The following is a 13994-nucleotide window of genomic DNA, read 5'->3' on the forward strand; positions in this document are numbered from 1 at the left end:
CAATCCAGATGCAAACAAACATAATAGAATATCCAAAAAATTATTAGTGAAATAACGTGAAAAATAAATAGATATTTAGTCCATAATTAAAGTGCATTAGTGACTGATGCCATTGCAAAATTAATGGATAAAGTTCATGCAAAAAAATGTGATCAGACGATTCCCACAAGTGCCAAATCACTGCAAGCTTCAGTGCTTAATGGGTGCACCACCTATTTCCCCCAGCCTCTCACCTCCAATAACTGGTATACAGGCACTGTATAAAGGGTAACTGCTGGCTTCTACTTTGTTCACACTGCTTCACCGCTGATTAAGTTTTCACTGTGAGGATATATATTACTTGCCCTCCCAATAGCTCCAGGATATCCAGGCCATACAGGATAGAAAAACACAGAGGGCTCTCATGTGCAGTAACTTCGCTATTTTATTGAAAGAAACAGTAAAATCCACACTTACATTTAAGATATCAGCAAAATGTGCAGCAGACGCGGACTTCCGGTTTCGGCCGAAAACCGGAAGTGATGGGTCCGACACCGAATTCCTTCCCTGACGCGTTGCGTTACAGAACGTAACTTTTTCAAAGGGTAACAGGAAGTAGGTGTCATGGGTATTTATATACGACGAGCGCCGTCGCCATATTAACTCAGGGCGGCAGCGCTTTTTTTAAACAGTAATAGAGTGGCTATAGCATCCACAATCTATATATTCCACTAATATTACTAGTAAAAATGTTAAAACATAAACCAAATGTGTGGATCACTAGTTGGAATGCATTAAATATTTAAAATAAATTAAATTTAAAATGACATAATAGTATATATGGATTCGAATAAAAAGAGCGGCATCTAGTGGTCAAATATAAAATTGCGCTTTAAATTACTAAGCTTGAATATATAACACCATAATAATAATACAAACTCAATATGGTGTTATATATTCAAGCTTAGTAATTTAAAGCGCAATTTTATATTTGACCACTAGATGCCGCTCTTTTTATTCGAATCCATATATACTATTATGTCATTTTAAATTTAATTTATTTTAAATATTTAATGCATTCCAACTAGTGATCCACACATTTGGTTTATGTTTTAACATTTTTACTAGTAATATTAGTGGAATATATAGATTGTGGATGCTATAGCCACTCTATTACTGTTTAAAAAAAGCGCTGCCACCCTGAGTTAATATGGCGACGGCGCTCGTCGTATATAAATACCCATGACACCTACTTCCTGTTACCCTTTGAAAAAGTTACGTTCTGTAACGCAACGCGTCAGGGAAGGAATTCAGTGTCGGACCCATCACTTCCGGTTTTCGGCCGAAACCGGAAGTCCGCGTCTGCTGCACATTTTGCTGATATCTTAAATGTAAGTGTGGATTTTACTGTTTCTTTCAATAAAATAGCGAAGTTACTGCACATGAGAGCCCTCTGTGTTTTTCTATCCTGTATGGCCTGGATATCCTGGAGCTATTGGGAGGGCAAGTAATATATATCCTCACAGTGAAAACTTAATCAGCGGTGAAGCAGTGTGAACAAAGTAGAAGCCAGCAGTTACCCTTTATACAGTGCCTGTATACCAGTTATTGGAGGTGAGAGGCTGGGGGAAATAGGTGGTGCACCCATTAAGCACTGAAGCTTGCAGTGATTTGGCACTTGTGGGAATTGTCTGATCACATTTTTTTGCATGAACTTTATCCATTAATTTTGCAATGGCATCAGTCACTAATGCACTTTAATTATGGACTAAATATCTATTTATTTTTCACGTTATTTCACTAATAATTTTTTGGATATTCTATTATGTTTGTTTGCATCTGGATTGTCTATGTGGACTGTTTAGGTGTCTGAATATTTTGTCACGGACTTCTATTCACTATCTTTGCACGTTTATTGTATACACGTATATTTGTTTACATTTTTTGATATTTATTCATTACTTATTGTATTTATATTTAGTGTATATTATTTGATTCACATTTATTTGAGATTATTATACACTGATTTTATTTAGCAATTTTTTGGTAGCGCCGCATTTTTACTAATTTATATATCTAATTCTGGTGCAGAGAACACTTTTTTATGCTGGCTGCTTCCTAGATACATTATTTCTTTCCTGTAGGTTATCTCAGGTGGAGCGCACTAGCATTTTCTTATTACAATTCTTGATATAATCGTTCACAGCAGGGCGCTCCAGCGCCCACCAAGAGTCACTTTCAGGGCTTACAATGTTGTGGCAAAATCAACACCTTGTTCCGCCATTTCTGCAGAGCATATAGGGCAGGCCCCTACTTTCAAACATCCAATTTACAAACATCTCCTACTTGCAAACGGAAGGAGACAACAGCAAGTGAGATGAAAAAAGATGGACGACAAAACAAATTATACAGGGGTGATAACCCTTCCCTATGTTTTCCAAAAAGCTTAAAAATAGTTTTTTTGACTGGAGCTACACTTTAAAAATGTACCAGTTGAAAATTACAAACAGATTCAACTTAACACAACAAACCTACACAGTCCCTGTCTTGTTTGCACCACCTGTATACTGCTGTTCTGAGTATATAGGGCCTGGGGGCCACAGGCATTTCCTTTTTTTAATATGGGTACAGGGTTCCCCTTATTATGCGTACAAGACCCAAATAGGCTGGTAATGGGCAGGGAGGGCTACCCATGCCATTTTTCTCAATGATTTTCAACCATATTGCAGGAACCAGATATAACATTAAAACCGCAAGCAGTTTTAAAATGGTGTTATTTCCGTTTAATGTCATTTTGTGCAGGGACTGTTCTAAACACGGGAAACACATGGCACTTCACAGGCATACTACAGACACCCCCCAGGCACCATATTTAAAGGAATATTTCACATTTTTTTCACTTTAATCGTCATTAAAATCAGTGCTCCCGCCAAAACGGCCATTTTTAAAAACATTTTAGGCATTGACCCATGTCCCCTAGGGCAGGAGCCAGGTCCCCAAACCCTTTTTAGGACAGTATCTTGCATATTAGCCGTTAAAATGAGCACTTTTAATTTCGAACGTTTGAGTCCCATAGACTTCAATGGGGTTCTAAAGTTCGTTCAAATTTGGGGTCCGTTCGAAAGTTCTGGTGCGAACCGAACCGGGGGGTGTTCGGCTCATCCCTAAAACCTAATGATCAAAGCTGCTGTGACAGCCAAATGGACAACCAATCCACCACAAAACTGGAACTGAAAAGAAAGCGTGATACCGGTACCTGCTTCCGAGACCCGAGCCTACTGATACCGGCCCGAGCCCCGAGAGGGTCCTGGGATCCACCAAAGCCCCTGAGCCAGTAGAAGCTGCCGAGCTGCAATGGCTGATTTACCAATCATTCCATACCATGCACAAACTCCTGACCGGACGCAGCTAGGAAACAAAAAGGTAGTGTGGAACGACACCCAACTGGTCAGAAACACAACTAGCGAGAACCGTGAGCAACCAAAGAAACCTGTGACAAACATGCAACCTGCTAGAAGGAAACATGCCTGAACTAGAAACATGAGTAACGTGAGCTGATAACCATGAGCAGCCTAAAAACCGAGGCTGCAAGAAAAACACCCTCCACATAAGAAATGCAGGTTACATGAGAACGTGAACCGATGAAAACTACGAGAAAAACAAGGGGGCACGAGAGAAAACCCTGGGGGCACGAGAGACCTGGAAAAATGACAGCAACCTGGAAAATGAGAGAACCGAGAAAATGAAAGAAACAAAACATTGCATGGGAAACGAAACATTTGCATGAGAAACGAAACATTTGCATGAGAAACAAAACATAGCGAGAGAAACAAATTTTTATTGAGAAAATAATTTTTTTTACATATAAGTACAAATAACAACCTCCAAAGTTACATGTTGACAACGACGGGAAAAAAAAATGCAATGTGCAAATATGCAGTACATACGTTCTTACAATACACTTATCTTGCGTACGATATAAACCTAACTCTCAGGAAGAGCTTTACGCCTGGTGCCCTGACTGAATAGGTGAACGGCCCAGCCCCCCCCCCAACACTCCCTCTGGGCTCTCGCTGTGTACAGGGGTAAGAGACCTGGCCCCCCCTAGTGGCTTCACACAGAAATTCTGCGGGCCCAGTCTGTGGATTTCAAACTGTGCCATGTGTTGAAGAACGTTTCCCATAGTTAGATATAGAATTAGTTGAATCAAGTGAATGCAACATGGGAGGGAGAAATAATTCTCCTACTAAACAAAGAGATACAGAAGTATTACAAAAACAAAAGAAATAAAGAAGAAGAAAGGAAAAAAAAAAGCAGAGAGCAAATACTAAGTGCTGAGTGCTGAACAACCAGGCCTGTACTATCTGTGATATGTAACACCGTAGTTTGTGATATTAAGTGAAATACACTGGTCCAAAGCTTGCGTAAGCATGGGCAGTCCCAGAGTATGTGGTAGAGGGTGCCAACGTTGTTGCAGTTTCTCCAGCATAACGATGAAACGCTAGGAGAAAACTTGGAGATCCTATGAGGAGTCAAATACCACCTGTGAAGAATTTTCTGTGACAATTCCCACAGGTTAACGCATTTAGTAGAGTTATACGTTATTCCGAGTGCCGTGCGCCAGACCTCTGCTAGATCCCGTTCCCAGGCTACAATATTAGAAGTTTTAAAGAATGTTGATTTATTTCCTATGGCTTTGTAGAATAATGAAATTCCCTTAATACAGGTTAACGGTTTAGTGAGATATAGGACTATCCTCCACGGGAGTTGTATAGGAGGCATGGGATTTTTGCGCAGTTGATGTTGAATTTGAAGGTACCTATAGTATTCTGAGCTCCCCAATCCATACTCAATTTGCATGGATCTAAAGGTTTTAAGTGCTGGGCCCACCATTAAGTCCTCTATGTGTCTAATACCTTTCCCCGACCAATGTGAGACATAGAGGTCTGGGATTATTTTGGAAAGGCTAGTAAGCAGGATAGGTAATGAGGCAGAGGGAGATGGAGACGTTTGGACCGTTAATGTTTTCCAAGCTGATAAGGATGCCAACATCGTTGGAGCCAGGGGTATATTGTAAGAGGAGGTGAATGTGTTAGCTATTAAGTAGTTATGGAGATTTTTGTTGGGAACCTGGCTCTCTTCTAATTCTCTCCATCTAGTTGGAGGAGAATCAGGGAACCACGTCTTCAGCTGGGCCAGTACTGAGGCTGTGTAATAGTCTCTAATTCGTATATTGCCCACTCCCCCCGCTGTCTTAGATGTTACCGAGTTTTTAAAGGCCCACCTAGCCTTTTTCCCTTTCCCTAAAAACTTATTTAATAGAGCTTGAACTTTGGAGAAGAAGCTTTTAGGGGCCGGGATGGGAAGTGATCTAAACAAGTAAATCAGTTGTGGTAGAATTACCATCTTGAACGGCGCTAAACGAGCTTACCAGAGTAATTCTGTTTTAGATAGCTCCTGAAGTTTCGCTGGTAGGGCGTTCAAGATGGGGATATAATTACTGCTATATAAATCTTTAGTAGATGCAGTCAAAGTTATACCTAGGTAATTAACACCCTCATCGCCCCACTTGTATGGAAACCGTGAACTGAGTTTATTCCTTATGGCCATGTTCACCCCTAGATCTAGTAGATAAGATTTCCCCTCATTAACCTTATAGTACGATATTGTGTTAAACATTTGCAAAGTTTCATGTAGCGAAGCCAGGGAAGTCTCCGGGTTAGTAAGCATCAAGATGATATCATCAGCAAATAGACTTATCACATGCTCAGAGTTATGGGCTTTGAAACCAGTTATGTTTGGGTGTGATCTGATGTATACTGCCAATGGTTCCAAAATTAAATTAAAAATTAATGGGGAGAGCGGACACCCTTGACAGGTACCATTAGTGATATTAAATGGGTTGGAGATTGCACCCGAGGTGAATACTCTAGCCGAGGGCTCTGAATATAAGGCCAATATAGCATCCAAGATGCTGCCAGAGAAGCCATATAGAGCTAAAACCTTACGCATGTAGCCCCAGTGGACTCTATCGAAGGCCTTCTCCGCATCCAACGCAAGGAGCAGAGAAGGCCTTCCCTCCACGTTAGCAAGATGAATAATATTGGTGAGTCTCCTGGTAGCATCAGACGTCTGGCGTCCTCTTGTGAATCCAGTCTGATCGGGGTGTATCAGATCGGGAAGGATGTATATCAGACGATTTTCTACGACTTTAGCATACAATTTCACATCTGTATTTAGCAAAGAGATGGGTCTAAAATTGGCTGGAGTAGTCGAATCCTTCCCAGGCTTCGGCAGAGTCACTATCCTTGCACTCAACATTTCTGGTGGAAAGGACGAGGAGGCCGCAGCAGCATTGAATATCTCAGTTAAGTAGGGCAAAAGGATTAGTTTATAGGTTTGATAATATTCCCCTGTAAAACCGTCAGGGCCTGGAGATTTAGAGATGGGTAAGGAGTTAATGACCTTACCTATTTCCTCTGTGGTGAAGGGCAAGTTAAGGTTTGTTATGTGTTGTGGAGAGAGAGAGTAGGGAGGGAAATGTGTTGTAGGAAGCCCATAATCACCTCGTCAGTGGGTTGAATAGTGTTGTGGTCGTCTTTCAAATTGTAAAGGTTGCTATAAAAGCCGCTAAATGCATTGGCAGTATCCTGAGGGTGATGTAGTTTGGTGTTGTTTGTGGGGTGGAGAATGTAGGGAATTTTGGGATTTGAGTCTATGACGCTTAAGATGATGTGCTAACACCTTCCCAGCCTTATTGCTCCCTGCATAGTACGTCATTTTAAGTCTCCTAGTTTGCTGTTCGAATTTGTCCAATAGAAGGAGTCTGAGATCGTATCACAGTTAATTTGGTCGTCAAGGATTCGGATGTGGTCTGTTTGTTTTTTTGTTTCTAATTCAAAGATGTCCGTTGTGAGTTTGCGTATACGGGATTGCTGCTGCCTCCTTTCCCCCACCCTCAACTTAATAAAAATTCCCCTGATGAACACCTTATGGGCATTCCAAAGTGAAAGGCAATTAGTTACAGATGGAGCGTTAATGGAAAAAAATTCACCCAGGTGGTCCTTAATGAATTTTTTGTTTCTGGGTTGTTGCATAAGGTATGAATTGAGTCTCCAGAGGTGAGTCTGATTCGATGCAGAAGCATCTGTTAACAATAACGTGATAAACGCATGGTCTGACCACGTTATGCTATTGATTGAGGCCGACACAGTTCTAGACAGAGTATGGTAGTCAACCAGAAACCAATCAATTCTCGAGTAGGTGTGGTATGGAAAAAGGTAAAGTCTTTCTCTCCAGCATGCAAGCATCTCCATACATTGTACAGATCCTCCACATGGAGGATATTACGAAGGAAGGCTATTGGGCGTTTTGATTTGGACATAGAGTCCGCGGATGGGTCCAGCCCCATGTTAAAGTCGCCACATATCACCAGAGACCCTTTCTGGCATTTCCTCACTTTTCTCATGAGCTTCCGGAAGAAGCGCAGTTGATGTGCGTTGGGTGCATACAAGTTCACAATAGTATAAGTTACCTGATTGATATCACAAATCAACAACAGATACCTGCCCTGTGGATCAGCCATTTCCATGTGCAAGGGAAAGGTAACAGTATCTTTGATTGCTATCATGACTCCTTTTTTTTGGAGCAGGCATTCGCAAAAAAAAAGTGTGGAAAGTTCTTATGCTTACACACCGGTGCGGCCGTGGCAGAGAAGTGTGTCTCTTGAGCACATAAAATGTTGGACTTGTTAGCCATTGCCTCCTTCCATAAGGATTTCCTTTTCACCGGATGGTTAAGCCCTTTAGCATTAATAGACAAAAATTTAATAGCCATACTGGAGATGAACAGATGTGATGAGATGCAGCGTCTCACATACAGGCAGGGCATCAAACCTCCTACCTGGGGAGTCTATGTAACAAGAGTTGACTTTGCCAGACTGTAGGTACTCACTGATATGGAGAGATTGAACTTGAGTGCGTCGAGCCGCCATCTCTGCTGGAGTCAGACGTTGACCTTGGTCTTGCGAAGAGAGACACTTGGATGTAGTAATCCTTGGTCTTGGAATGTGGTTACAGAACTCCGAAAATAGAAAAAAGGAAATAAAAAACAAAAAACAGTAACAAAGAAAACAGAACTTGGTATCATAAACCAGATACATAGACATGCACTTCCACTGAAAGGAGCAGAAAAAAGGAGCGATCTGCCCCATCCTGGTCGCAGAAAGTGCACGGGTGCAGCCAGATGCTGCTCAGGTAAATCAGGGGGGTAAGTTCAAGCCTAGCGGGTAGCCTAGCACTCCGCTACGGGATACAAAGAAACTCCGGGATGTAGTAACATTTATTTATGGGACTTGGCGTTATTGTGGGTGACTTTGTGCCAGCCCGGGCTAGAGAGCAGCCTACTTGTAGCACCAGAGACTTCCTCAGAAGTTTCTGGGAGAATGTTCCAGTCTCTCAACAGAGAAAGTCCCTTATCCAAAGAGTCCACAACATATGTGTGTTCATGTCTGTTGACAGTAAGTTTGGTGGGGTAGCCCCATCTGTAGGCAATGTTATGGTTACGAAGCACTTTTGTAATAGTGTTCAAATTTCTCCTCTTCTGCAGTGTGTGCTGGGATAAATCAGTGTAAAATTGCAAATGTTGGTAATGGGATGGGATTTGCTCTCGCAGGCGCATTTTTTGCATAAGTTGTTCTTTTGCATAAAAAAAATGCAGGTGCAGAAGGACATCTCTGGGGATTTTCTCTGGGAGAAATGATGGTTTGGGTAGGTGAAGAATTCTATCTATAGTGATTTCCATGATAGAAAGGTCAGGCAGTAGAGAGGTAAAGAGATCAGTCACATACGTTCGAAGGTCTGATGGCTGGACTGATTCGGGGATCCCCCTAATTTTGAGGTTGTTCCTCCTAGATCTGTCTTCAAGATCTGCTATTTTATCTCTTATCCATGCCGAGTCTTCCTCCTGCTCCTCATGTGCATTCACCAGGTCATTTATGGTGGACGCAAACTCTCCAATTTTCCCCTCCACATGCTCCACTCTATTTTCCACCGCTTTCAATTCACCACTAATTCTATGCATACATCTCAGCATATCTGTTTGTAAAGTGCTCCTTAGAGAGACCAACATGTCTTTCAATACAGTGTCCAGTACTGGTTGATTGGTAGTGGGATAGTTATTAATGGAGTCATGGAGCTCTCAAGTGTCATCCTCTGAATCCACCACCGGGCTCAGTGTGGGGCTGCATCCAAAGCCATCCAGCTTGGGCTTGGGTTTGGCTGGGCTCCCTGATGGCGAGGACGAGGGTGGGGAATTGCGCTGGCAAAATGAGCCATTATTGTCTGGGGATGATACCATGGAGAGCTGTCTGGGTAAGTTATTGGCGGCTAGCTCGTGTGCCTGGCCGGCGCCAACTTGCCTAACTCCATGTTGCGGCTGAGTGAAGAAATCTGTCAGCCTCTGCTGCTTGGATGCTCCTTTTCTCTTGCCCATCTTGTGGTGAACGTGTGCCCCCACCAGATTGGCAGGTGTGCGGATGAAAAAAATGGAGTCTGAGAGCCGTTCTGAGCCGCTGTATCCTCGGTGCAGCGGGAGCTCCAGGTCTATGCGTCCATACGGCTTTGCTGCAGGCCACGCCCCCCTCAAACCCCCAGATATTTAAGAGCCTTTTCTTCCCATTTAAACTTGCAGATATTTTGTGTGATTGTTTTTGTATGATCTTTTAGGGACAGATTCAGAACTTCAGATTTTTTACAGTTTAATTTGAAATTGGATATATAGCCATAGAATGTAAACGCTTCGTATAGGTTAGGCATAGTGATATATGGCTGGGTTATAAAAATCAGAAGATTATTAGCATAAGCTGCAGTTTTGAAAGTTCTGTCTCCTTCCTGAAAACCATGAATAGATGGCAAGTTGTTCCCTGTACGAATAAGTGGTTCTAAAGTGAGGATGAACAGCAATGGTGAAAGGGAACAGCCTTGTCATGTTCCATATTTAATAATTACCATTAGTGATGGACGAACTTCCGACGGGACGTTTCGCGAACGTGGACCGCGAACACGGCCGATAGTTCGCGAAACCGGAGCGTTCGCGGCGGGCCCCATTGACTTCAATGGGAGGCGAACTTCGCAAAACTACAGGTCAAATTTGCAGCCACAAAATAATGAATAGCTGTGCAACCATAGTCCCACCACATGGCCAATGACATAACACATGTATGAGGTGAATCTGGGATCGACAACTACAAGCATTATTTTTTTATATGGGAAATTGTTGTGACAATTCAGGACTGTGGAGCGCATGAAGGCAATGGAGGAGAGGGAAGGTCAGGGACAAGGGTAGGCAAAGAAAAGGGTGCAGGAGATGATCACCAGCAGCGTGACATACAGCAATGACACCTGCACCGTGATAGAGTCATCTGACAACAGCACCGTGATAGAGAGCACTGACATCAGTAGCGTGACATAAAGCACTAACACCAGCACCGTGATATACAGCACTGACAGCAGCACCGTGATAGAGAGCACTGACATCAGCAGCGTGACATAAAGCACTAACACCAGCAACGTGAAATACAGCACTGACAGCAGCACCGTGATAGAGAGCACTGACATCAGCAGCGTGACATACAGCAATGACACCTGCACCGTGATAGAATCATCTGACAACAGCACCGTGATAGAGAGCAGTGAGCACTGACATCAGCAGCGTGACATAAAGCACTAACACCAGCACCGTGATATACAGCACTAACAGCAGCACCGTGATAGAGAGAGCACTGACATCAGCAGCGTGACATAAAGCACTAACACCAGCACCGTGAAATGCAGCACTGACAGCAGCACCGTGATATAGAGCACTGACATCAGCAGCGTGACATACAGCAATGACACCTGCACCATGATAGAGTCATCTGACAACAGCACCGTGATAGAGAGCACTGACATCAGCAGTATGACATAAAGCACTAACACCAGCACCGTGATATACAGCACTGACAGCAGCACCGTGATAGAGAGCACTGACATCAGCAGCGTGACATATAGCACTAACACCAGCACCGTGAAATACAGCACTGACAGCAGCACTGTGATAGAGAGCACTGACATCAGCAGCGTGACATACAGCAATGACACCTGCACCATGATAGAGTCATCTGACAACAGCACCGTGATAGAGAGCACTGACATCAGCAGCATGACATAAAGCACTAACATCAGCACCGTGATATACAGCACTGACAGCAGCACCGTGATAGAGAGCACTGACATCAGCAGCGTGACATAAAGCACTAACACCAGCACCGTGAAATACGGCACTGACAGCAGCACCGTGATAGAGAGCCCTGACATCAGCAGCGTGACATACAGCAATGACACCTGCACCATGATAGAGTCCTCTGACAACAGCACCGTGATAGAGAGCACTGACATCAGCAGCGTGACATAAAGCACTAACACCAGCACCGTGATATACAGCTCTGACAGCAGCACCGTGATAGAGAGTACTGTCATCAGCACCATGATATACAGCATTGACACCTGCACTGTAAGCAGCCCCAGGAGGAAGTCAGCATAGCACAGGGATGGTGGGAGCCCCTCATAATGAGCATAGCACAGGGATGGTGGGAGCCCCTCATAATGAGCATAGCACAGGGATGGTGGGCGCCCCTCATAATGAGCATAGCACAGGGATTGTGTGAGCCCCTCATAATAAGCAGCCCCAGGAGGATGTCAGCATAGCACAGGGATGGTGGGAGCCCCTCATAATAAGCAGCCCCAGGAGGAAGTCAGCACAGCACAGGGATGGTTGGAGCCCCTCATAATAAGCAGCCCCAGGAGGAAGTCAGCACAACACAGGGATGGTGGGAGCCCCTCATAATAAGCAGCCCCAGGAGGAAGTCAGCACAGCACAGGGATGGTGGGAGCCCCTCATAATGAGCATAGCACAGGGATGGTGTGAGCCCCTCATAATGAGCATAGCACAGGGATGGTGTGAGCCCCTCATAATAAGCAGCCCCAGGAGGATGTCAGCATAGCACGGGGATGGTGGGAGCCCGTCATAATAAGCAGCCCCAGGAGGAAGTTAGCACAGCACAGGGATGGTGGGAGCCCCTCATAATAAGCAGCCCCAGGAGGAAGTCAGCACAGCACAGGGATGGTGGGAGCCCCTCATAATAAGCAGCCCCAGGAGGAAGTCAGCACAGCACAGGAATGGTGGGAGCCCCTCATAATGAGCATAGCACAGGGATGGTGGGAGCCCCTCATAATAAGCAGCCCCAGTAGAAATATGACACCGCTCAACCTCTTCAAAGAGGAGAGTACGGGCATATAGTACGGTGTGCTTTTTTTGGACAAGGAAGTGAGCCAAATGAAGAAAGAAGGTCTCTGTGCTCGATTAAAAAAATTGTTTATAGACATATACATGGTCTACTGGTCACATGTGTTGAATTCTTTTTTAGAAATGTGAGGTAGTTAACACTGTCGTGAGCTAGGCGAGTACGCTTATCGGTCACGATCCCCCCTGCTGCTGAACGTCCTTTCGGACAGGACACTGGATGAGGGGCAAGCCAACAGTTCGATTGCAAATTGGGCAAGCTCTGGCCAGAGGGCAAGCCTGCCCACCCAGTAGTCCAGGGGTTCATCACTCCTCAGAGCGTCCACATCGGCCGTTAACCCGATGTAGTCGGACACCTGGCGGTCTAGGCGTTCCCTGATGCTGGATCCGGATGACACCTGTCGATGGGTCGGCTGAAAGAATGACTTCATATCCGAAGTCACCAACACATCTTCAAACCGGCCTCTTCTTGCAGGCGCTGTTGGATTGGTACCCGCAACTCCTTCTCTGGGAGTGGGAATTGCTCCTCTGCCAGCGCACGCAAAAGCAGAATGCAGCATTTCTCGAAGCAAGGCCTGGAAGTGCTCCATTCTGCCAGCCCTCTGTGACGGCGGTAACATTTCCGCCATTTTGTGTTTGTACCGGGGGTCTAAGTACGTTGCCACCCAGTACTGGTCCTTGACCCTTATGCTTTTTATACGGGGGTCCCTATTAAAACACTGGAGCATGAAGGCCCCCATTTGCACTAAAGTGGAAGCAGTGTGGTGGCCTGGCTCCTGCTCATCATCCAGGATAATGTCATCCTCTTCATTCTCCTCTCCCCATCCACGTGCAACAGGGATCCCAGAAAGGTTTAAAGCATGCTCTTCTTGCTCCTCCTCATCCGCCCCGGCACCATCCTCCTCCGACTCCTCTTCAGACTCCTGTTGTTGACTTGTCTCAGATAGGAGTAGCCCCCCCCTGGGAATTCATCCAGCATTGCAACTTCCTCATCTTCCCGCTCCTGCTCCTCCACAGCTTGATCAATGACACGACGCAATGCACACTCCATAAAGAAGGCATAAGGTACCATGTCACTGATGGCGCCATGGCTGTGACTGACCAGTTTGGTGATCTCCTCAAATGGCCGCAGAAGTCTTCATGCGTTGCGCATGAGCAGCCACTGGCACAGTGAAAAAAAACCCAGCTCCCCAGAACTTGTTCTGCCGCAGAGTTCATACAGGTCGACGTTAACTGCACGTTTCTGCTGGAGCAGCCTATCAAGCATATAGAAGGTTGAGTTCCATCGCGTCGGGCAATCGCAAATAAGACGTCTGACCGGCAGATTGTGTCGCCGCTGAATGTCAGCAAGGCGAGCCATGGCCGTGTAAGATCTTCTGAAATCGGCCGAGATTTTCCTTGCCTGCTGCAAGATGTCCTGGACCCCAGGGTATTTGACAAGGAATCGCTGCACGACCAAGTTTAAGACGTGTGCCATGCATGGCACGTGCGTGATTTTGCCCTGTTTCAATGCGCTAAGCAGATTGGCACCGTTGTCACACACCACTTTACCAACTGTCAAATTGAGTGGTGTTAGCCACTGATCTGCCTGTGAACGCAAAGCTGAAAGGAGTGCCGGGCCAGTGTGGCTCTTGGCTTCCAGGCACAACAGACGCAGCACGGCATGGCAACGTCTC

This window comes from Lithobates pipiens, unplaced genomic scaffold, assembly GCF_037356315.1.
Source record: "Lithobates pipiens isolate NorthernLeopardFrog02 unplaced genomic scaffold, aLitPip1_a1.2 Scaffold_13, whole genome shotgun sequence".
Classification (NCBI taxonomy): domain Eukaryota; kingdom Metazoa; phylum Chordata; class Amphibia; order Anura; family Ranidae; genus Lithobates; species Lithobates pipiens.